Source organism: Centropristis striata, chromosome 18 (genome assembly GCF_030273125.1).
Source record: "Centropristis striata isolate RG_2023a ecotype Rhode Island chromosome 18, C.striata_1.0, whole genome shotgun sequence".
Lineage (NCBI taxonomy): Eukaryota > Metazoa > Chordata > Actinopteri > Perciformes > Serranidae > Centropristis > Centropristis striata.
The window spans coordinates 13,336,718-13,362,778 of NC_081534.1; positions in this window are offsets into that span (position 1 = coordinate 13,336,718).

Here is a 26,061-nt window from a genome sequence, read left to right on the forward strand (position 1 = left end):
ATAAGAGGACATTATAATTGTATAACCACGCTGTTGCATGTGCAGGCCACTAAAATTATCCAATAATCATACAATGTTGTTAAAATTACGACCTGATCTACTGCCAGCTCTATTGTTGAAAGCTGAAGCCCTAAAAAGGCCCTCAAATGTGTTTTTTTAATCAGATAATTGTCTACCAAAGCCTTACTGACAAATGATTTGATTCTTCAACATGGCCCGGATATGATTGGTTTCATGGGAATTCTCCCATAGGTGTTCAAGACCTACAACTGAAATAACACTGACACTCATCAAACCAGTCGGTGACCCCTTGAGCCCTGTATGGAAGGATCTGCATTCATTTATTCCATTTTTCCCTCTAATTTGTCACACATTGACTCCTAGGTAGTCAAGGAAACTGTTCCATATGAGTGCAGCAGCAGGCGCATGAAGAAACGCCAACAGCATGAAGAACTGCGAGGATAACTCGACCCAAGCAACTGACAGGAACTGAGGGGTTTTAATATAATCATGCCTGGCGCAAAGTCTGTGTGTTCAGACCCTGAGCTCAATATACAGTAGTGTTCAAAATAATAGCAGTCCAATGTGACTAACCAGATTAATCCAGGTTTTTAGTATATTTTTATTACTACATGGCAAACAAGGTACCAGTAGATGCAGTAGATTCTCAGAAAACCAACAAGACCCAGCATTCGTGATATGCAGCTCTTAAGGCTGTGCAATTGGGCAATTAGTAGAAAGGGGAGTGTTAAAAAAATAGCAGTGTGGCACTCAATCAGTGAGGTCATCAATTTTGTGAAAAGACAGGTGTGAATCAAATGGCCTCCTATTTAAGGATGAAGCCAGCACTTGTTGAACATGCATCTCTCTTTGAAAGCCTGAGGAAAATGGGTCGTTCAAGACATTGTTCAGAAGAACAGCGTACTTTGATTAAAAAGTTGATTGGAGAGGGGAAAACTTTTAAAGAGGTGCAAACAATTATAGGCTGTTCAGCTAAAATGATCTCCAATGCTTTAAAATGGAGAGCAAAACCAGAGACACGTGGCAGAAAACGGAAGACAACCATCAAAATGGATGGAAGAATAACCAGAATGGCAAAGGCTCAGCCAATGTTCAGCTCCAGGATGATCAAAGACAGTCTGGAGTTACCTGGAAGTGCTGTGACAGTTAGAAGACGTCTGGGTGAAGCTAATCTATTTACAAAAATCTCCCGCAAAGTTCCTCTGTTAAAAAAAAAGAGGCATGTGCAGAAGAGGTTACAATTTGCCAAAGAACACATCAACTGGCTTAAAGAGAAATGGAGGAACATTTTGTGGACTGATGAGAGTAAAATTGTTCTTTTTGGGTCCAAGGGCCGCAGACAGTTTGTGAGACGAGCCCCAAACTCTGAATTCAAGCCACAGTACACAGTGAAGACAGTGAAGCATCATGATATGGGCATGTTTCTCCTACTATGGTGTTGGGCCTATTTATCACATACCAGGGATCATGGATCAGTTTGCATATGTCAAAATACTTTGAGGTCATGTTGCCTTATGCTGAAGAGGACATGCCCTTGAAATGGATGTTTCAACAAGACGATGACCCCAAACACACTAGTAAACCAGCAAAATCTTGGTTCCAAACCAACAACATTGATGTTATGGAGTGGACCTTAATCCAATTGAGAACTTGTGGGGTGACATCAAAAATGCTGTTTCTGAAGCAAAACCAAGAAATGTAAATGAATTGTGGAATGTTGTTAAAGAATCTTGGAGTGGAATAACAGCTGAAAGGTGCCACAAGTTGGTTGACTCCATGCCACACAGATGTGAAGCAGTTATAAAAAACTGTGGTCATCCAACTAAATATTAGTTTAGTGATTCACAGGATTGCTAAATCCTAGAAACAAAAAAGTTTGTACAAAATAGTTTTGAGTTTGTAAAGTCAACGGCAGACACTGCTATTTTTTTGAACACACCCCTTTCAACTAATTGCCCAATTGCACAGCCTTAAGAGCTGCATATCACGAATGCTGGGTCTTGTTGGTTTTCTGAGAATCTACTGCACCTATTGGTACCTTGTTTGCCATGTAGTAATAAAAAATATACTAAAAACCTGGATTAATCTGGTTAGTCACATTGGACTGATATTATTTTGAACACTACTGTATGTATGTATGTATGTATGTATGTATGTGTGTATGTATATATATGCTAATTCTTAGGCTATCCAGGACAACACAACACTAGTAAAATGTAAAATGTAGTAGCGAGACAGTGGATCGCTTTGATTACCTGCAAGCTTTTGTTCAGTTATTACAGAAATCCGTATTTCCTCAATTTAAAGCCATTAATTAATGACCAGCCTCATTTAGTAACCGGGTGTAAAAACAATTTTTAGTAAATAAAAGCCGGCCTCTTTTATAAGCCGGGTGTCTTACTGGTGTTATGTCAAAGTCTGTTCCCCCGTCGATATGTGTCCCCCTTACCTTAACCTGCACCAACCTTATCCCTGACCCCAACCAGTCCTCCTTTAAGTTGTTAACATGAGCCCAAGTTTATCTTAACCCCAAACAGTTATCTCTACAAGGCCTAACCTTAAATTGAAATCTTAACTCCAACCGCGGAGGTGATGCTATGGAGAACACCATTCAGGAAACATCTTTTGACGGTAACAGATTTCGACACAACACCTGTATTTTCGTTGTTTCTCCCACTGTCCTAGTCATTCTCTGTGAAGTCTTCTAGGCTTTTCAGTAGTTTAGACATTTTAAATCCTGCTTAAAATGAACATTCAGCTGGCTGTTCATTGTTTGTTTACAGCCGAGTACTTCCAATATGGCTGACATCCGGGTAACTGGCTACAATGCGCTGTGTAAAACACTCTAAAAAGTGCCGGTCAGAGCTGCTCTGATTTTCTTTTTTTAAGAAAAGCCTCCTTCAAATAATAGCCTGCCCCTATTATTAGCCGGGTCCCAAACTGATTTTTTATTAATAGAAGCCCCGGCTATTATTTGAGGAAATACGGTAATTGAAAAGCAAGCACGGATAAAATTTTATTGATAAGAAGGTACAGAAGACTATTGACTAGACTATCTGTTAGGACTGGGCGATATATCGATATATTTTTAAATGTGATATGGAATTAGAACATAATCGCATATATCGATATAGTTCATTTTTCCCCTTCCTTTATATATAAATGCTGCCCTTACAAGGGTTTGTCATATTTAGTTCTTTTGTAATGTTCATTATTCTTTTCTCATATAAATATATTTATTTCAGAAAAAGATTGGTCTATTTTATTTCATAGGCTTTTTTTATTTTACATTTTATTTTATTTAAATGTGCACTTTATGGAGCTTTGGTTTTTAAAAAAAGGTACTCCTGTTGTTATACAGTATTTATGTTCACTTAAATGAACAGTTTCAATAAAACTACTTGTGACATGTCATATTTGGCTTTGACTTAGACTGAACATTTGCTCTCACTTTGCGCTAAAAATATCGGGATATATATCATATATCGATATTCAGCCTAAATATATCGGGATATGACTTTTGGTCCATATCGCCCAGCCCCTTCTAGCTGTACAATATAACACGTCCACTTCAGTTCACACTTCAGATTAAGAAAATCCTGCAATTTTTTGTCCTAGCTGGGACACAACTTTTCAGGTTCAGAACCAATTTATTTTAGGTCGAACAGGCAAAATGAAACGCTGAAAGAAATGGATTTGAACTCGTTTGTCAATGGAAAAGGGGTGAATTCATCAGGATTGTGATCTTCTAGCTACCATGAGTTGGATGTAATGAATAAAAAAAGAAGACTGAAAAATAGACTGAAGTGTGCCCGTCTCCATAGTACACCATTAGCTGTGGTTGATGGTTATCTATTTCTGCATTACAACATAATGGCGATAAATGAAGAATGAAAAGTTTTCACACGGCAGTTCATAAAAAAGTACTGCCCCCCTAATGGGAGCTATCCTACAGGTAAACATCAGTTGATTGTAAATTTCTTTGTACATTTATTATGTAAGGACTATTTATATGCTATCTATAGGCCACACATATATATACACACACACTTTCATAAAAAGGACTGTGGGTTGTGCAGAGGGGACATATTTTCTAGAAAGAAGTGTTGTAAATTAAACCCAGACTGAAAACACTTGGGATGCTGTATTAAATAAAAACAGAATATATTTACAAAAAAAAAACCTCAGTTTGAATGTTAACTATCTCATCTTTTTATTGTATTCACTTGAATGTAGGTCATGAAGATTAGCAATTTATTATTACTTTTTTTTTTTTTGCAATCAGAGCTGTATATTTCCATTACATTGGGGTATGACAGCAGAAATCAAAAAAATAATAGTCTTCATTTATGACTACTCTGATATATTTGTCCTCACTTCTACCCCCCTCTTCTGACATGTTGACTGGGTGCTGGATCATTACTCACAGAGACTATAAAGATATGTAAAACGGGGGGATTTTTAACAGTCGCCCATCTGTCAGGTTTTATTTTGGATTTATAGACGAGTGGTAAAGATTTGGCAAACATTTGTCAACTTGCCTTTTGTCACTGTGTTTCTCTCACATCAACGCAAAGTGGTCAGTCAGTTCTGATTTATGAAGCGCTTGCTCTCTTGTTCAGCATTACGAATGTTTAAGAGTGTGCTTTATCAATGCGGAGAGGTTCAAACATCTTGTCTGTGTGTGTGATGGCTGGCTAACTAATGCTTGGTGAGAGCGACATGACCACTGTTTATGTCTTTATATTTACACTCTGACTAGCCTCTTCATCATGATGGATGGGCCGATACAGCAGTGGAGCAGACAGTGTCTTTATTGCATCGTTACACTGAATGCATTTTCAGATTGTGACAGGTCTACCCCTCAGCTGTTGTGTTAGTGTGAGTAGGAGGTTCAGAAGGAGGGAAGGAGAGGGAAAGGGAGTGGATTTTGACATTAAAAACGTTGGCTTCAGGTTCAGCCAAGCTTGGGTTCATGAAAATTGGGGGATGCTGGCCTAGAGTGAAAATTTCAGGCCTGAGCGGGACTCTCTTGAGGGTACACGAAGACTAATGAGGTGTCAGAGGTATGTTGCTTGTGCTCTGGCTGTTAGGAATGTTTGTGTTGCATTGTTTGCAGCCGGGTTACTCGATATGAGCCTACATATATCTACACTGTATGTTAGAGCACTGCATAAACAATCACACTCCCACCTATTTGTTTGATGTAGCTTATCGGATCGGCCTTGCTGCTGCACTGCTGAGAGGCTGACTTTGTTCGGCTGGAATGACAGCATGCATTTATCACAAGTCTCTGCAAATTAGCATGCTAGCACGCGCCGAGCAGCTAGCACTTGCTCCTCGGGGCACCTGAGTTGTTATTGTGCATTGAGTGAAGGCATTATCACTGCCCTGACTTGGCACTCTGACACAGGTTAGGGCTAATCATCCCCTGCGGAAAAATCAATAGCCGGTGCAATTCGCTGGGAAGAGGGCAGGAGGGAGAGAAAAGAAAGCAAAGAGAGGAGAGGTGGATAAATAGGATTTAGCACCAGGTGTCTTTAAAGCTACATACCAGTGGTTCTCATGCAGTTAATTAAAAATACTGTTTAATACTAACGGTTATAAAAACTTTTTCTTGTAGGTTTGTTCCAAGTTCCACACATAATATGCAAAAAGACTCATTAACAGCTTTACGTTTTTTGGTGCAAAATAATATGGTGCAGTATGTCTGCAGTGGTACAGACATGGATGGATTACTGAACAGGCACTGGGCACAGGAGCCCAAAGTGTCAGGGCCCACCAGGTATGTGACTCAATGAGACGTATACAGACTACAAAAAGATGCAAAAATATCACAAAGAAACACAGAAGAACGACAAAAAGATGCAAAGCAACTGCAAAAAGACACACAAAAAAATCCAAAGAGGGCAAATCAACCATGATAAAAAAAAGACCACAAAGAGAACCACAAAAAGAAAGACCCCAAGAAGGCCGCAAAGTGACACAAAATGAACCCATGAGACACAAAAGACCATAAAGAGACACATAAAGACCACAAAGAGGCACAAAGAGACACAAAAAGACCAAAGAGGGTTAGGGTTAGGGTTAGGGTTTAAAAAAAGACCATAAAGAGAAACATAAAGACCACAAAGAGGCACAAAGAGACACAAAAAGACCAAAAAGAAACATGTCTGTTCCCAGGGGCCCATTGTCTAGTAACACATCATCGATGCATAAAAAGTATATGATATAATATTCCAATATGCCTTTATCACAGAGGACATTTTGACATGTCTGGCTCACTGTCACACGGTCATGGCATACTGGGACTCTTGCATACAACAGACTTGTTGTTAATGTTATTAGAAACACATTTGCTTTCCATGACAAGTCTGTAAAAAAGGCCTATTAAAGTAAGTTTTACTCATCTCTGTAGATAGTATGTGAATACACTGATGTAGCTATATATAGCTGTAAAAACGGTATAATTAAACTGAATATAAGACAATAATCTTCTAGCATCTAACAGCAGCCAGTTAGGAGCCTCACAAATGTCACAATCAAGGTGTGAAACGGACATTTGGAAAATAAGCAAGCTGTTAATGAATAACATGCCGGCACTGTTGAAAGAAAAGAATGTTTGCAGCAATGTTTCACAGCGTTTGTTTGAGCAAAGATTTAACGAGATGATGCCACTGTCTTCCCCTCCTGCACAGGTGTGTCACATCACCAGCAGCTAATTAACAATCAGATGTTTGATGTCGGCTCTGACACCACACACCCCGCCTGCTCACTTCCTAATCTAGCAAAACACTGGCTTAAAAGACAGCCATTATAAATTACAGTTAATAGCAATCCTGCTTGTAAGAGTGTTTGTCTGTTTCTATTCATGAACAGGCTTCTTTCACTCAGGTGTATTGTACTGACAACTCCCAGTGTGGACGAGAGATTCTGCTCATTTCGGAGAAGCCTGCTGTTAAATTATTTACTCAGGTATTGGAACCAGTACACTCAATTCACGTCTGTTGAAAGCCTGGAGAGACTCTGTTTGCAGGGTCTGACCAACCACAGTTTTAGTCAGTGGCTTCATTATTAAGTTGCATTCTGTGCATATTGGTGTGGATTTATTTATTTCATATTCTTATTCCCGGGTCTCTCACTTTCTGCAACTAAAGTTTTGATTTAGTTGTATTTGTGAACTAAATTATGTTGCAATAATTGATAATTATTTTACGGGGAACACATCAGGTGAGTATTTTCTGAAATATTGTGTTTAAATAAGCAAATGATGCATTATCTTATTCATAACTGTACACATTTCCAAAACAGAAATCTAAACTTTGAATAAAGTCAGGTTCAAAATTTTTTTTCATTTTGTTGTTGGCATATTAGAGTCAAATGTTTTTTTTGTTTTTTTACATAGGGACTCTTCGATATCTATTTTTATCACTCCATATATTAAAAAAATGCTGCCATAAAAACTACATTTTTTGCCATGTCTTTAGGAATAAAATGTTATATAAATCAGGCTATGAATAATATATGAACAAACCCCTCTGTAAAATAACAAAAACTTCAGAATATGCTGGTGTATGTAAGCACTACTGAAGTGGAGATTTCTGGCGCAGAATATGAGAAAAAAAATAATTTTGAAAATATCTTGAAAGATATGTACTGTAAAATCCCATACATTTTGCAAAGCACTACAGGTTAATCTAATAACTAATCAATAGATATCAATTTTCATTTTCTAGTTGATTACTTCGATTAAGAGCATTTTTTTTATTACAATTTTTCTAAAAATTTAAATATGCAAATGAGACATGATCTGGTGGTAGCATTTGGTGGATTTAGGAGATATCTGCAGACACAAATAGACAAATGACAAAATGTGTATTTTGCATTTATCTTTCTTGGAGGATTAGAGCCAGGTATGACAAAAGAATAATGAGAGGAGGGGAAAAAAATTCATTATGCACTTCGAGAAAAAAAGTAAAAATATGCCAGTATCTTAATCTCAGTATGTCTAATGTGTCTAAAAAAATCTCATAAATTACAAAAAAGCAGATCTCTCCCCCCACCAAAAAAAAATAAAAAAAATAGTTGTAGTAGCCTGCTACCAAGAATATCTAATTTCGGGGGATTTTAGTTCTACTACACCCTTAAATATTGTGGTTATTGCTCATTTTATGACATTTATGAAAATCAGGTTGTAGCTTGCAGTCTAGCTAACTGTTCAGATAGATGCTGTTTCTCTAAAACAATGTTCCTCTGATGACTTATTGACACAGGAACAACAAATCTGTGAATATCTTTCCAACTTTACACAAACACCCAAAAAATTAATTTTGCCTTTTTTTCTGAAACTGCATAATGAAAAAAAAAAAACAATCCTCCTCTCATTATTTTTTTCTCCTACCTGACCCCCAATCCTCTTCTGTAGAAATAAGACATGCAAAATAGCCCAAAATCTCCAAATTGACAGGTGCATGAAAAAACAGCATTTTTGACTGTAGTGTATGGCCCTTATTATAAACCTAATGTATTACTGAATCAGTAAATGAAGAACATAAATGTTGGCCCTTACAAGACAACCACTCACCCACCAACCTTGCATTCTACTGGGACTGCAGAACGTAATATCATATCCCCATCATCAACAACTTATATAATTATATGAAATAAAAGGCTCAAACTTTCTGACTCCATTGTGCCAAACATTGCATAGCATAGTAGTCAGCACGTGTTCTGATCTAAATAGGCCACAATTAATCATGTTTAAAAATGCAAAACAACTTCTGCTTTGCCAGTAGAAAAAGTATTCTTCATTTAACTGCCTGATTAAATGAAAGTTATAAAGTGTCCTTTGGGGAAAACAATTACATTCCAGTTTCCATTTGTTTTTGGTTTAATTTGGTATCAATTTAGTCTGGCCTGGCCTTTGTTACGGTCTTTAAAAAGAAATCAGATCCTGAACCGGTTTCAATCAAACACAAACGATCAGCACGTTCTCACAAAGAAGTCACAGAGCAGAAATCCATCAGGAGCACTCACTGAATAAAACAAATTATAGCCCGGACCAAAGTCTGCAAAATTATTTATCAATGAAACCATGTATTTTATTGTCACTGAGTTATTGGACCAGAAAGAAACCCAGTGGAGTCGCCAGACGCAGACAGACAAAAATGCCCGAATATTTAAAGACAAGAAAGGCAAGTCTCCCTCCCCCTGTCTATCTAACTGCATTTGGGCGAAGTGCCTGAACCAAAGCAAATTAATTAGGCAAACAAAGTGCATACTGGGGGAAAATTAGACCTCCATTTCTGCCGTGCATTCATCATATTCGCTTTTGTCTGTCTTTTTTTTTTGGTGCTGCTCTGGTGCTTGATGTTGCAGGCGGCACCCCAACCTCCAGGGAGAATAATAGTCAGCTGTGTGTTGGTGAATATTTTGTTCTGCCTCATCAGTGCAGATTGTTTGTGCGAAGTTCAAAAGAGCCTCTTGAAATATTGGATATTTTAGGAACAAAATACTCCCAAATAAAACAGTAGAACTATTGTTTGGAACTGTCGGGAGCGATGATGGGCCAGGGAATGAAAACCATTTGAAATGAACAATTCTGTAATTTAATACACAATTCTGTGGCAATAAATTTACATAATTTGTCCATCTGGAACTGCAAAAATGACTGGAACTGTTAAAGGCCAATCAGGTTGAAGCAGAGTGACAAAAACAAAGAGAGACAGAAATCCTGTTTTTGAATCTTCTCTGCATGCTGATGAACTGCATCAGTTTGCTCCATCCTCAACTCGCCGGAGCCACTTTACGTGACTCTTGCTTGTCATTGTTGATCATATATGTAAGTGCCCAGATGAACATGTTAGAGGGCCCTGGGGTAAACATTTGCTGTATTGATCTCCCATCAACTATCCTCTGTGGACTGTGTATGTATACTGTCACTCCAAGTTCCATTAATAGATTACCTTCAGCAGACTTTATTCTACGGCCACTACTCCTGTGCTGAAAAAACTCCACCTTGCTCCTAGTGTAAGTAAAAGGCCCACCGTGGCCTTCATCAATCAAACATAGAAACCAGCACAGAAACAGCAGTAGTGGAGGAGACACTGACGTACAACCAGATATTGGTAAATATGTAACAGCAGAAGACATTTAATAGTCTCCGCTAGTAGCCTGTTCAAAGAATTTCACGGTTGTAGGTTTTATTTATTTTTTATGATGTTTCAATGATAAATCAGTTGGTATATTCACAATTTAAAAAGAAATCCCCACAGAGTTTTATCTGCTCCAGGCATCAATACAATAGTCCAATTCTCTGACTCAGACATGTGGACTTCATGCTGACTCAAACACGAGCTCAGACCCGACGTCAGATTAGATCGTAACCTCCGCTCACATCAAAATTGATAAATCCAGAGCATTGCATAGAAATAGTAGAAATAGTAAGAGAATGCCAGTTTGAAATGAAGGCTAAAAGGTGCGTTTCCACTATAGTCGAATACCTCGCGGACACGCCCCTAATTTGAATGTGAGCCGACCCTAGCAGCCGTTTGACCGGACATTTTTTGTCCCTGTCGAAGAGCAGGGCCATTGTTCTCCCCTGAAAAAAGCCTGGTTGCTGATTGGATAGAACGCTAAGCTGGATGTGACGTGGTGTGACGCCACAACAACATGCGCCATTTTTAAAGGCCAGACTTCTTTCTCATGGCCAGCAGGGGGCGGCTCCACTGGTTGCAAAAAGAAGTCAACGGGGCCTTTTGCCTCCTTTTTACTCATGATTGCAATTATCCAAGTTGCAGGGTATAAATACACTGTAGGTTAAAGTGTGAGTTTTGAGGTCTGATTCCTTGAATAAATCCCAATCTGACATGTACTTGGGCAGGGTTTGTGCTGTTGTCGTTTTTTAAATTGGACTCGGCTCATTTAACCGCAAAGATTGAGTAAGTGTGTCTTCAGAGATAAGAGAGACACAGTAAGAGACTCAGACTGAGCCAGAAAATCTATTTCTTTATTAACTTTAATTTCTCATGTATTTTCAAAAATGACACATAGGGGAACTGAGAGGAGCATCCTGCCACTGAATCCTAAAATAAAGGAGTTTGAGTGGGCCTGTTATTCATCCTTATAAACGTGCCTCATTTACCACCAGCTCTCTGAAGACAATAATAATTTCACTCTAACTGCGTGTGGCTATCAGCGCTCGTGTTTGTGAAGTGACTTTTTGCGATGAGGCTTATTTGCATAGACGGGCAGATTTTGCACCAAATGTATGCATATTATCTCATTTAAACACATGCAAATAGAACTGGAGCACCGAGATACAATTCACCCTTTGCGGGTGCTTTGAGAATTAGTTTGTTTTTGCCTTATTTGCACATTTAGATGTTTCGCAAACCCTCACAATCCATTTGTGAATTTGTAGTCATTTTGTTCATGTGTTTATGATCTCAACCACTAGTTTCAGGTCTTTTTGAAGGCAGCATGATATTATTTAAGTAAATTATTAAGAAAAGTATGTTCACAATAAGAGTAAAATAGACAAAAAAGTAGGGTATGCTTTAGTGTGTTGCTACCTTGTGATTTACAAGTTGCAGTCAAGGTTTCTTGCAGGAGTCATCTGCGCTGGTACCTCCTCTCTATCCATGCATCATTCATTGAAATGAATGAGGAGGCTGCTTTATTTAAAAACAGTGCTTGTTTCACACGGAACACATCATAACTCTTGTGATGGGCTAGTTTCCCAGACTTTTACCCAATGCATGCTGGAATGGCTCTCAATTAGGGTTGCAAAGGGGTGGAAAATTGCTGGTAAATTTCCATGGGAAGTTAAGCTAGGGGATTTGGGAAATATTCAATGCATTCTTTATCAAGTTTTAATTATTTTATTGCTTTTATTGCAACATTACTCATTTCCCCCGACCCCACCCAAGAAGTAAAAGTCCCATTCAAAATGTTAAATGAAAAAAAAAGAAGAAAAGAGCCTCTCCCTCCCAAAAAGTCCCATTCTACAGGTAAATGTTGAGTTAAACATGTGATGGAGGAACCAACAGTGCATGTAGGGGCGTGGTCTCGGTAGGGGGCGTGGCGTCAGTGGCCCTGCAGTAAGCAGTGTGCTATGTGCATGGGATGTGACTGTACTTGCATGAAATCTAGTTGTTTTAGGCAAGATTATGCTAAAATATATTTTATTATATTTACGTTGCCTGTTAAGGGCCAACCTTCAATTTTGTAAATCTCCTGTTTATTCCCACAAATTCCAGTTAATTTCCATGGAACTTTAGTCTGGCTAACACCAGACTAATCACAAGTGAGATTAGTCTGGACACCAGCAATTCATTTCTCCGTAGAGGAGGCATGGTTTACGATCCTCCAGAGCCGTTTATTGGGTGCTATGAATGTCTATCAAAAGCGTCTGTACATAGCTCTTGGCCAATCGTATCAGTTATACCAGATGACGTATGTAGAGCGACAGAAATTGATGTTTACATAGCCAGACTAGCCCATCTCTACTTTGAGACTAAAATGCTCAATTCTGCTTCTGCAACGTTTTTCTGCAGCATGTTCTGGCTCTGGCTGCTCACAGTCTACCAGCATTGTTGGTGTGTGTGTGTCTGTGAGAGAGTGTTGCTTGCTGCTTTGCTTCTCCAGTTCTCGCTTTCTGCAAGATTATTTATTTTTACGCCTTATTTCCCCCTCATGTTATTCAGCCACACACATCCATTGATTTTATGGGCAATAGACAAGCTGCTGCGGGTCTCTGGGCAGCTCCGCTGTCCCCCGGCTCGTAGCGAGATTACCGGCGTTACAGCAGTGAGCGGTAGCGGGGCTAGTTGGTAGATTAGGCTTTGGCCAAATCCTGTCGGAAGCAAGGCTAAAACATCCTTTTTCGTGGTGAAACAGGAGTGTAAAGTCAAACGTTGTTCTTCTTTTAAAATCAACTTTAGCTCTAAACTATTTAAAACGCCGTCTACAGCTAGATCGAAAGAGAGTTCCGTGTCTGCTGCAGCCATGTTGGATCCGTAAGAAAACTACAAAACTACAAGCTTCCAAGTGCCGAGTAGTACGCGTCATCGTCTTGGCGTTCCTCCACGTTCTGTGATTGGATCACTAAAACAGGGCTAAGAAACTTAGTTGCCAGACTGTGCTGCATTGGGAAATGAAATCTAGCGTGCAAGGCAGGCTAATGGAACTTTGACAATTCACAGAATTTTGCAACCCTACTCTCAATGCAAATAAATATGTAAGGACAATGAACAAAAGTATCCTTGTATTCCACATTATCAGTGTTCACTTTTTTGTTCCACACACACGTTATTTGCAGATGGCAGTGGTGCGACAGAGTGACAGCTAATTGAAGGCTATATTATAAGGGCCACACTGAGCTATGTAATTACTATGCTTAAGTCCACACAGCAAATTCCCAGTGGGCACTGGTATTTGATGTGCTCACATATCAGCTCAGTGTGTGATATCCGCAATATGACAGTGCCTCTACGTACCTGCTCAGTGAATGATGCTTTCCGTGATTAGATTTGTCAATAAGTCATCCACCAAGTCAGAGCACAAATCAATATAAACAAACTGCAAGGAAAGACAAAAACAAGCCAATCATGGACTAAATGGATTAAGTTGCAAATGCCACAATCATGCAAATTGATAAAACAGCAGCTGGGAAAATGTGGGTTGAGTAAAATGAACAAATCCTCTTAGAAATAAAATGAACTGTCAGCCTCTTCCTCCAATTTAAATTCTAATAGAGTAATGCTTATTTGAGATAGATAGATAATAGATTAACAGCACCTACCTCTAATGACCAGCAGGGGGCGGCTCCACTGGTTGTAAAATAAAATCCAATTTTATAGAAGCCTATGAGAAAATTAGCTTACTTCTCACTTGATTTATTACCTCAGTAAACATTTTCCTATTAAGTTTTTGGTCTCAATTGCTTATTTCCTTGTCTTCTTTAATCCAGCATGATGTTCATTTAGTAAATTATGGTCCCATTTAGAGCAAAATAGACGAGAAAGCAGGGTATGTTTATGCCGTGGTTACCATCTGACCAATTTTAACTGTAACATTTTGATTGCCTAAAATCAAAATCACCTCAAATATTGAGATTTCGACTGTTTATTTTTGACTGACAGATTCACCTAGCTTATGAAGCTAGCGCTAGCATAAGATGGCATCCTCCTCCCCAGCTTTACCTTGATGGCCAAAATGCCAAAGGCTTCAAAACAGCAGTCAACAAAACAGGTGAGGTCACAGTGGCTACATCCACTTCTTTTATTCAGTCTATGGTTTGTATGGTAAATATGAAGTTAGCAGTTGGTTAGCTTTAGGTACAATGAAAACTGGAAGGGGAAAGCTAGCCCAGCCAGCAGTTTCCGCCTACTTCCTGTCTAAGCTAAGCTATCCATCTTCAGACTGTAGCTTCATATTAATCATGCATACAAGAGAGTGATACATCTTCTAAGACTCTGCAAAAAACTTTTACTATTAGTGAGTATGATCCTGTAAACTTTAATAAATGCACTGTCACTTTTTAAGTGTCCAAGTCTAATAAAGGCTTGACTTACATCCAAGATGTTTTCTGTCTTGTCATGAAAGAAATGTTGGCATGGCTAAGAATTTAACTCAGTACAGTTTAAAATAAAGGTTTTATGGGAGCCCTTAAAACTTAAAAGTCAGTCAACTGGCTTTCATATTGATTGTATCACATAAATTAATCTGCATGACTATGGTATATGCACATGGAAATATAGGATGGTGATCAGGAGTGTGTGAATTAAAGGCTTTCAAGTTTGTCCCATTAAAGTTATAGCACACTTACCAAAATTAAGGACATTAAAACAGATTTCAATCATGGAAATATCCTAAGATATTAGCGTTGCTTTGAGTGAGTATTTAAATGGATTCAGCCTCGTTGGAAATTGAGACCATTTTTCTTAACCTACATGATCATACTGCTCCTTTCTCTGAAAATAACACTTGACTTTTTTCTCATATATATATATATATATATATATATATTTTATATATATAATATATATTATATATATATATATATATACCACACACAGATGCACACAAACAGTTTGAGTCTGTATATTGTCCATGTGCATATAAATTATGAAACTTATTAGAATATAATGGGCCTGTGCTGCCATTCAGCATAATGAAAGTGGTATCACTTTCTAATTACATATAAAAAATATAACCACCAAATTAATTTAGATAATGGTAACTGTGAGAGAACGGCAACAGATTACTGATGTGCTCAACATGAAGAGACATGATGCGATATATTCCCTGAAGGAATAAAAAAGATCCAGCTGCACTTATCTCACACTAACACCTTTAAGCTGCTTGAGTGAAGAGACAAACAAAATGTCTGTTGCCCAAGTGACAATATTGATAAGCCTAAACTCACCTACTCTTTTACCAAAGTCAGGACAAACTGTAATAGCCTGTGATATTAAAAGACAGTGATACAGCATTAACTTTACAGAGTTTTCGTGAAAAGACAATGCTTGCAGGAGTTCTGCTGTATCATCTGTCTTCATTTGATTATCCAGGCAGCCAGAAAGACACTTGTATTGTTGGGACATGAAGGGCTGAGGCTCGCAGACTTTCAGGCAGTGTAGCAGGAGGACGTGTCATTCACTGAAGTAATGCTGCGCCATATCAAAGCTGAAACATCAGGAAGCTAATGCAATCCAAGTAACAAGCGGCCTTTGATGCCACATTTGATGGCCAGCAGATGTTCTGCAGATGATATAGACTGTGCGCGTACATCGCTCATGTATGCGCCTTGTGCCTACAATTTTTTACTAAAAGCCTAACAGCTTCTTCTCCCTCCTTTGTCTACAGGTGTAAGTGCTGCAGCAGAGCAGGAAAGTCAGAAATGTAAGATCAAAGGTAAAGTAAAGAGGGACAGAAGATGAAAGAGGGCAATAAGGCTGGCTGCAGTTGAAATGAGTGGGTTTCAGCGGTGCTTTTTTTACTATTGCAAGATGGGATTATCAACTTTTGGCTTCAGCATCCATCATCCATGAAGCAAAGTTGTGAAGGCAACTATCAGACTTTTGCAAAACACCATTTAGAGTTCTGTTTTGTGCACGTACTACAAAGACCAATGTGGTCCCTGACAAACACGGTAATGTCTGTGATTACATGTTTGATTAAACTGCAACTCTGTGAAATTTGAGGATAAATGTGCAGGGGTTATGGTCAACCTTTTAGCTCTCCGAAAAAGCTTCACCCTACAAGGAAACCCTGTCAATGCATGCACGTTTGGGCCAGGTAACCACACAAGGGATACAAGGGATTGTAGGGATTTCATAAGGATGGCATTATTCATCATTTGCTCAAAAGTATCCTTGCTCAAAGTCATTTTTGCCTAATTCACTGTTAAGCAGAGCTGAGAGTGCTTTATTTTATTACGATCAGGACCATCAGAAGGCTCACCAAGTGAAGCGGTTTGGGTAGAAAAAATACCTTTTTAAAGGTTGATTAAATCATTAAATGAAGGACTGATTAATCTGTCAGTACTGTGGTGAAACAGAGAGCAAGAAAAAGAGGGAGCTGAATGCCAAAATCCATTTATTTACCCAGGGGCTCATTAATTCTATTTTCCCCTTCTATATGCACCACCAATCCAACTAAACAGAGGCAAAAACAAGTGGCAGGGAGAAATAAAACAAGGGGATCTGGAGGGTAAATGTAAGAACTGAAATTAAAGGAGCAGAAAGCAGTTTGGTAGACAAATATTGGTAATTAAATTATTATTATTACTGTTCACATAGGCTGTATAATAAAAGAGAACATAACCAGCGTGACATCACCCATCGGTTTATGGAACGGCATTAAGGCAAAGGTGACAGTATTTGGATGAGATGGTGGCACTAGGGAGCTTGTACTTAGTGGTGAAGAATGAACAGCCGAGTATTAAGAGTAACTTTTAATACAAACAAACACTGAACGTGACATTTTTTTACCCAAATTTTCCAGTTGACTTTCCTGAAGAGGAAACACACACAGACAAAAACACAAAGTCAGGGTTATTTCAATGCACACAGTACCATGGACACACAGTGCAACATTTCTATCCCGATTGGCACACCACCGTGACAGCAACTTGTCAATCACAAGGTAACTGCTGCCTAAAGCATACCCTGTTTTATCGCCTATTTTATTGTAAATGGGACCATAATTTACTAAATGAAGACTTGAAACTAGTGATTAAGACCATAAACTCATTGGGAAATAATGAGGGAATAAATCAAGTGAGAAGTAGGTCGTTTTTTCATAGACTTGTACAATCTCGTTTCTTTTTGCAGCCAGTGGAGTCGCCCCCTTCTGGCCATTAGAAAAAATGCAGGTTTTAGGCACTTCTGCAGGGGCTTCACTTTTCAGACCTGGAGGCTACACCCACTTCTTATTCAGTCTATTGTTATTTAGAGATTATTGTTCAAAGTATTTGCAGACAGCTGTGTGATTATGGAGATGGAATGGAATAGTATGGCAAATTACAGCATGAAATAGATAGACCAGTAGATTTTGTAAAAGGTATGAAGGAGGTGCCATAAGCATTGCCAACACTGTAGACATTCTGGGCTTTAAAAAGAGAAAAGGGGTACAATGAAGGACCAGAACACAAAACATCTCATCATAACATTTTCTGTGTGGGAGTCAGACCGAGGTGGATGAACATGGGAGATGTGTTTGATTGGACCATAACTAGAGACTGCCAGTCCGTGACACAATAGTTAACACTGCAATTCAATTATTGAGCACAATGACAAGTGTAGGAACACACAATTATGTGCACTCAGGCCTGTATAGGGGATAACAGCTTTAGGTCACTGAGGGTATCTCACCATGGTAAACGATTTAAAGTGTTTGCAGCGTGCAAGACATGCTTAATGCTGTTTGCACCATAGCACACTATTGTGGTGGTTCAAGGTGGAAGTGGGATTACATCTACTGTCCCCGAGATAAAGAATGACTTCGGTGCATGGTTACAACTATACAGGCTGATAAAAACATGCAGTACTTATTCGTCCACCTTTTATTGAGAATTGGGGGTTGTGGGCAGTGGATGTTTAGGGGGAGATAGCAGGTCAACAATAAATGCCACATAGCAGTGCTGTGCATCATCTGAAAGCTGGGGATTCAAAGATTAATTTCACTTGATGGAGAGCTATATATCTTCTGAATGCTCTAGGTCTCTAGTTTGTGGCTGTAAAGTTTCATGAGGCTGTGATTATCCTCGAGGTCACAGCAGCTCATTTTATATAGTGAGGTCAAGATTCAAGAAATGCCCTCACTGCAATGAACTGGCTACTGATGACTAACATCATCCACATGAAAAAAAGTCTCAGCTTTCCAGTAATACCCAATTTATGTAATTCAAAGTCTGTTTAGGGACCCCAATATGCAGGAATAGTCAAATAAAGAAGGCGAAAATAACACATTTTTATGTATGAGAAATGTTATGTATGAGTATGTTTTTCACCTTAAATTGCAAGTTATTAACAGCATAAAGTAGACATGCATGTAAAGAGGAGACTTGTGGTAACCCAGAGAGCCCATTTTCATTCAGACATCATGACGTCACACGTCACATGACTGCTTTTAAAAATCGCCATGCCTAATCGGCTAGCAAAATAAATAGCCCAACTTTGCAGCATTGTACACGGTTGCCCATAAAGTTGGAATGTTGGAATGTTTTCAGACACAATCCTCTGTAAATTGTGGTTTCATTTTCATTGTGATATGTTTGGAAGAGATTGATTAGTAAAGTTTTGAGAAGCTGACCCTTTATCTGTCAATGATAAATCTTATTGTCAAAATAATTTCATAAAAGAGGTACAAATGATTTAATAACAACTTTATGGGCGACTGTGTAGTTTCATATGATACCAAGATCTCCAGTATATCTTGAAAATGGAGCCTGTTACAGCCTCTTAAAGAAAATAAATGGCATAAATTTGGTTGATGATTAAATTACTCAGAAAAGGACAAAGGAAATTGTGCTTGGGTTCTACTACTGAGGCAGCATGAGTACTACTTGAGTAAATGTAGCTAAATGGTGGGTAGTACATGCAGCTGGCGGATGAGGCAAAGTTTCACATTAACTTCAAGGTCGACTTTAGATATAGTTACATAATTAAAACCTGTTTGTCCCTCCATGTGAATGATAGCTACTAGTCACATATGCAAACGGCTCCTGAAGTACATTACTCTTTTTTGTTCACAAGGGAGTGGATGATGATTTGACCAAATTCATAGAAAACATATTATTCCAAAATTATGAAAATTCACAAGTCTGGGGTTACATAGTTTGAGGCTACAGTGATATATAGCCCAAGGCTTCTCCATGTTATATGTGGCTCGAGAATGGTGTCATAACAATAAATACTTAAAATCACAAGAAGCCTTTCTGTCCCTGGAAGGCTGAGATCACATATTGACAGGGACATTTTCTTCTAGGTCTCCTTCCCTCTTCCACAATAAAAATAAAAAAAGGCAGTAGAGTCCCTTAAGTAATGATAATAATAACACAATACTTTATTGATCCATGGTGGGAAATTCTCTTTCAGCTAACCCCTCGCCACAGGCCATCCCACAGCTTCGAGTGAAAGAAGAAGGAAAAGAGAAGAAGGAATGTCTTCTTCTTCTTCGTCTCTTATAAAGTCTTAGATGACACGGTGATGCTCGGCGTTCATTCTCAGGCTTGACAGTTCTGAGTGCAGGAGAGAAAGGAAATGTGGCTCTTTGATTAGCTGTTTGGGTGCTCGTGTGAAGCAAAATGAGAGTGACACAGATTATTTTCTGCAGCAAACGGAGCACAATTAGGGCACTCCATGAAGTGGCATTATGAGAAATTCTGTATAGGAATGCTGTTTGTTCTCACCGTAATTGCTGGGGTGTTTAATGTGATTGCAGCCATTTACTTTCAGGTTGCATACCAACAGGGTGGTGTGTGTGTGTGTGTGTGTGTGTGTGTGTGTGTGCTACTGTTTTATTTTGGGACATAATTAAGATGCACTTTAGATTCACTTCAGATTCACAAATTGCTGCAGGTGAGACTTGTGGGCCGCTTCAGTAAGTTAGACATGTAAACTCATCCCATCTCTCAATTCATTTCGCTTTCACGGAGAGAATGGTGCAGAACTCAATAATGACAATATGCAAAAAGCCCCAGAATCTAATTTCTACTCTATCCATCTGAATTACAATGCCATCATTATTATTCCAATGTTGGAATTATACACTCCATCAGCTGGAATAAGCAGTTTCCACCAACGGGCTGACTTTGTGTGTGCATATTGCCCTTGCTGAAACTGTACGTGTGTGTGGCATGTTTATGAGGGAAAAATCACAAGCTTTGGCACAAACATGCACACTTTATCACATTAAAAGGTTAATTTTTCAGCCCTACAGTGATTAAACCAAGGTTATTGGCTGTGTCAAAATGCAACTTTCTCAAAAAAAACAGAGTAATTGCCTGTGTGCACAAATATGTGACATACAATGAATGCTGAATACACAATATGATGGGTTCTCCTTTGGGAGAGACTGCATGTTTAGATACATTAAGTTGATTTAAACCAAAGTTGGACACCCACTCAGATTGTTTCTGTCCCTGGCCAGCTGTGCTGGAATAAGACAGTCACTGCTATTGTCAACCTGTCCTCATACCAGATTTGCATGTATAGTCACAAAAGGACTGTGTCAAAATTGTACAGACTGTATTCCATAAATTGATGAAACAGGAGGTGGCCTGACATAAGAAAAACAGGGACTAGATCTGCAGGAAAACACCTATGGAGTAATGGTGTTGCTCTTATTTTAAAGAAAAACTATAAATTACATCAAAAGCTTCTTTATGGACGTCTACTGGTTTAATTTGTTACATTTCTGCAGGGATGTACTGTAGGTAGAAATCTAGAAAGAGTACTAAAGTATTATACTCAAGTAGAAGTACTGTCTCCCCATCACTCTATATATCTGTACTATCAAATAAAGCTGTAAAATGGTTTTGCTGTAAAAAAAAAATTTTTAAAAATAAATACTGCTACTTTACAGAAAATCAAAATTAAAAGTTCTTGTGCAAAAATGTACCAAAATAAAAGTCAAGAATAGGTTAAACACAGTATCAATTAAAGAACACTATATAGGTACATTAAGAACAAGAGCCCTTATGCCCAAAACAACAGTAAATACCATTTCCATAAATGGCAATTTACAGCCTGTACACACACATACTTAATAAATATGCAACTGCCTTCCTCAGTGCCTCAGGAATCGAACAGAAAAGAGACAAAACTCCGACAATTCAACAAAAATAACAAGTGGACACAGTGGCCAGGCAACAAGCATTATATGCTAATGAAATTAAAAAGGCTGGGCCATATAGCTGGAATTTTTATGTACATGATTTACTCTGAAAGGATTCAATAGTGCAATACTAAAAAGTACTTAAAGGTGTTGTATACGACATTAAGAGTCTGGGCCAGGATTCCCTCCAAATAAACAGCTCTCACCTCCAACATCAGAAGGCGAACAAACTTCAGAATAACTAAATGTTTTGGGCAAGGCGTTTTACGTAACTTTGTCACTTCCATATTAACGTTGTCCTTGTGTGACTTTCACATCCCACATTAAGGTGCATTTATTTACTTTTTGAACTGTCTTTTATAACACCTTACTAGGAAGTTTTTATATCGGGTTTTGTAGCATAAATGTGACAAAACTGCAGCCTTTTTTTTACAACCGCGAACTGTACTTGTAATGATGTGTGTCCTACTTTTAGAACGCTCTGTTCCACGAACCGCAAAATGCTTATATGGGTCATTTTGACAAACACTCATTTGAGTAGTATGGGTGGTATTAACAAACGACCTAATCTGCCGTTTAGGTTGGAGATTTTGTTGTTATGTCATGCAAGCTTTTTGGGAAGACTGGGGCTTCAAGAGATGTGTTTCCATTGAGTACTTTCTGAGTACTTTTTGGAAAGCGGCTGAGTGTTTTGGCTACGCCCACTAGTTAGTTCCCCTCTGCCTCTGTTCCCATACAGGTACTTTTGTGGCGGCTAACCCACAGAGTTCCAATGTGACAACAGACCAACGTGGAAAGCAGTGTTGCCAAATTGTTGCGATATTTAGCAACTATACTACAGAACCCAGACTAGCGACAAATCTAGCAACTTTTCTGGTGTTATTGGAAACTTTTGGAGACTCGTTCCTACTCTTCTTAACGAGTTGCAGGCGCCATCCCAAAGCACTCACAAGTGGCCCAGTCCTCCCGCAGCAGTCTCTCCCAGCTGCAGTCAGAGCAGGAGATGTTAACCCCTCAGTGTCCAGTTTGCGAGCCGTCACCAGGAGAGAAGCAGAGCAATGCGTATCCATGGAAAAGTGTCAATAAAGTTATATATAACGTTATATAGATAGAAAAGATTACGTTTACCGATTTGGTCTCATAACTTTGACCCTTTCACACTGTATTTTCCCTTAATGACAGTTTATCTGAACGTTTTGTTCAGTAAAAATGTCTTGTTCAGTGTTTGGTTGGACTAACAGACACTCCAAGGAGTCGCTGCTCAGTTTTCTGAGGTAAGAAAGATACATTTTGTTTTTGTTTTTTTGCTAGCCAAAACTAACATCCCAGTTAATGCTCCAATTAATGCTAGCATGAATAAGCAGCGGCTTCTCTCAGTCGGGTTGCCGGTGTAGAGAGGCGTGTAGTCAGTGTCGTCAGATCCCTCGCGCTCCACCACAGTCCAATTATGGTCTGCTCCGCGTATCAGAAACAAGATGGCGACGCAAGATGGCGACGAGTATAACGTTGAACTCGAGGCTTCCAACGGGTAGTCCACAAACCAATGGGTGACGTCACGGTGACTACGTCCATTATTTATATACAGTCTATGGTCCGAAGTCACTTGACCACTTGACCACTCACAAATCAAGATACTGAAATGAAATTGGGTTTTATACCAAAGGCTCCTCTTTACGATTAAAATAAATCAGTGAGATAATATATGCATGGATCATACGTTTGTTAGACAACACATTTTATGTAATCATAAAGTAAAGAAAAACTTTTTATTAGCGAGTTGTGGTTTAAGAGCAGCGTATTATACGTTCAGAGGTGGTGATGGTTCTGCTTTAAAGTCCTTAAAGAAGAGTAAAAGCATCTGGCTCTCAAAGTGTTTTTACCCCATAACTGAAGAGCGTAAACAACAAACACTCCCTTGAGTCTGTCCAGATTGTTCAAGTGTACTCAGAACTGAAAACAGAGAGATGAGAGGACAGGAGTGGAGCGGACAGCCTGTACCAATACTGTATATAGCTTAATTCAACATCTGTCATTCATTTGGTGCTTTTATCCGGAGCATCTTGAGTGCATCCATTTAGTTCCCAGTGGGAAATGAAGCTTTAACCCTGCAGTGCTACCAGCGCCACACTCTACCCATTACACCATGGAGCACACTCTGGAAACAGCAGGTTGATAGGAAAGCAAAAGGACCTTCTCATTTGAACAAAGTAAGTTTGATGTGACTCATCCTGTAGGCGAGAAATCTGCTGAAGCAATCAGTTTATTGATCAGAGCAATCGAACTGCTGCATAAACATCTCTCTGAACTGCACAAATCAATAACACCTTTTCACGTTACTACATGTAATGTGAAAGGGTGTCGCTTTGCAGTTCTCCTCATCTCTGCAGAGCATCTTTCAGCCTCACTCTCATCGCGTCTCATCAGTTTTGTTTCCAGCGGCAGCAGGCATCTGTTAACAGATAAAAAGCTCTGATAAACCACCTCTATGCTATCTCCCCAAATAGCACATAGCCAGAGTTAACAATTAGATGGTCAATATAGTGTTAAGCAGCTTGAAGGGCAGCTTTTCCCCCCAGGAGCTGGTGGAGACCAAAACAGCTGTAAAAGGAGAGTAAAGACTGGACAGGTGTCCAGAAACTAAACTTCAAATAAGTCTGCTGGATGTCAGCTAAATATATTGACTTTAAAATATGATAATATGTCATATTTACAGGTTTTTATCTTGCCCCCAAGTGGCTAAAAGATTCAGTAGATACTAGTTCTGTCATTTGGGGTTTTCTGTGTTGAGAAAGAACGCAAAGTAGGATTTCTCGTGGAAGTGATTTCAGAAATAACAGATAGGAACAAAAGTGGTCAGCTAGACACCTTGGAGACACAATAAAGATATACAGTCATGGAAACAAATATTAGACCACCTTTGTTTTCTTCAATTTCTTGTTAATTTTAATGCCTGGTACAACTAAAGTTGCATTTGTTGGGACAAATATAATGATACCAACAATCTGGTCATTTTCCATGGTTTTCTTGATAATGATTTTGGTTATTATCAAGATAACCTTTAGTTGTACCAGGCATTAAAATGAACAAGAAATTGAAGAAAAAGGGTGGTCTAATATTTTTTTCCATGACTGTATGTGTGAACCACAGACTGTATAAAGAGTGGAATACTCATCTCCACTTTCTCCCACTGTACACTGAGGCCTGAGTCAATTACAGTCATGACATTACAGCCTCATTTTTTTTAACATCAAATAAAGAGTTAAAACCAGACTTATTAGAAAGGAAACATGTGACCAAACCAGTGTGATAAGAACCACCTAAAATTAAAGATTAATTGGGTATTTTATGAGTTTTTCCATTTTGCTCCACTGACAGGTTTTGTAACCTATACTACAACCTGCCATTAGGGGGCGAGGCAGATGTTTTGGCCTCACTTGTGAGGACCGGTCATGTCCATCTTTATACACAATCTACAGCGTGAACTGCAATGTGTATTGGCAAAAAAATGTGCTTTCTGTTCTGCCTGAGCACAACTTTAAAACATTTTTTAGTGAAGGGAGTACCAATATCAACAAAGGTTTACTTAAGATGTATCTAATGCCCTTATTAATAGTTAATTACACATATATTGAGGCTTCATAAATAAGTAATAAGCTACTATTAGGAAAAACATTTGGGCTGCCAAGTGAGTTAAAAAGATAAAACACATTCTCTGCTAGATGAGGGTATAAATTAGTCGAATATTTCACAAACCAAATATTCTTAATGGCTTTTTATTGATCTATGCATGTCAAAGTGTCCTTCAGCAAGTTGATGACCTCCACATTGCTCCCAATTAATGAATGTGGGGAAATTTGGGCCTAAGTCTCTTTGGACAAAAACGTCTGCCAAATTAATTTAATGTCATGCATTACTAAATTATTTATCATCCATTAAAAAAGATATTAGTTACAGCTTATGAAACCTCTATAAAAGTGCCTTATTAAAAGTTGTACTGAAACTGTACTCTGCTCTACTTTGAATAATAATATTAGACCCTGATTAGTTGGTATGGGTAGGACAGCTCTTTCAGGGGTTGTAAGTCTGATATGTTGATGAAGTCTTTCTGCATACTGTACTGTCTTCACTGTCAGACAGGATGGAGGTGTTGCTGCTCTCTCTTCTTACATAAAAAGCCTTTTGGAAAGGATGTGACAAAATAAGCCTTGATCAAATAAAGGGGGACATAATCTCATCACCATTTAAATGGAAATCTTTTCAGCATATTACTCCAATCCACAGTCTTAGTGCTTATCCAAGACATGGTCCTATTCATCCATAAACATGTAAACACTCACTGGTGTGTGAGCTGTACTGGATTGAAGCTCGGCAAAGCCTGGACACTCAGGTGTGTGTGTGTGTGTGTGTGTGTGTGTGTGTGTGTGTGTGTGTGTGTGTGTGTGTGTGTGTACTCATACAATATTTATATTTGTATGACTCTGAAAAGCATTAGAAAATGTTTTTCCACACTATTACACATAAATGCACACTCAACATTTCCTGTGTAGGCTCGTATTGACTGATAGAGTATTTCAACATTTATGGAGCTGAGGTAAAGATCCTGTCTTCAGGTGAATGTTTTATACTGTTTATTGTGCTTTCTTGTGCCTTTTTTTTTATTACAGAAGACATCTTGAAATGCCTCAGTAGGACAGT